The following is a 998-nucleotide window of genomic DNA, read 5'->3' on the forward strand; positions in this document are numbered from 1 at the left end:
AGAGTTCTCCAGTCGTCACTGGGTTTGCGTTGTTAAAGTCCGTTTCTGTATTGGATTATTTTTTAATCGAGCGAATGGTCCTCTAGTGACATATATTCTGGTCCAATTGATCCAAACAAAGCGATTTCTATTAGTCATCACCATTCACATATATATATGTAGCTTAGTAATTTTCTTATAGCATCTAACTACTTATTACACAAGTAATATATGCTATTAAACCCATTCACTCATGGTGAGAATGAGTAATCTATTTATCACAAAGGGTATCAAAATGCCCACTTGTTTTCTTTTTGGATTATTTAGTAATGTACTAAGTATTTTTGGAGGTTGAAACTCTTGGAGAAGGATATATATATATATATGGAAATATCCTTTGAGAAACTTTAACCACCTAAAACTACTTTATGTAGTTCAATAATTGTATAAAAATATAAAATAATTATACCCAATTTAACCAAAAGAAATTTGAATACTAACTTTCCAAACACAAGAGAAATTAAATTAAGGCTTCATTTGGGACAATTTTCTTACAGTTTTTAAAATAAATTTTTAGTACAAAAATTTTTTAAACTAGAAATTTTTATTCTAAAATAGCTTCAAAAAGCAGTAAAAAAACTATATGAAACAAACATGATGACCTTTTCTCCACCTAATAATAATAATAATAATTTGCTATTATATATGTTTTTTTATCTATGAAGGACTAAGATATCATCAAAAGATAAATTAAATTAGAAATTTTAAGTTGACTCAAATTTAATCTTATTTATTTTAAAGATTTAATTGGTGCTTCAAATTTAACCAATGCTATTGTGTGACCAAATAGATAATAAACTTTTATGATTAAAATATCCCTATAAGATTATGTAAAGATCATTAATGACTTTAAAATATAAATTATTATTATTATTATTATTATTTAATATATATGAATACATCATATATTCATAAAATCATCTTATGTAATCTTGCGTAATCATATTACATATATATTT

This window comes from Dendrobium catenatum, unplaced genomic scaffold (assembly GCF_001605985.2).
Source record: "Dendrobium catenatum unplaced genomic scaffold, ASM160598v2 fragScaff_scaffold_976, whole genome shotgun sequence".
NCBI lineage: Eukaryota > Viridiplantae > Streptophyta > Magnoliopsida > Asparagales > Orchidaceae > Dendrobium > Dendrobium catenatum.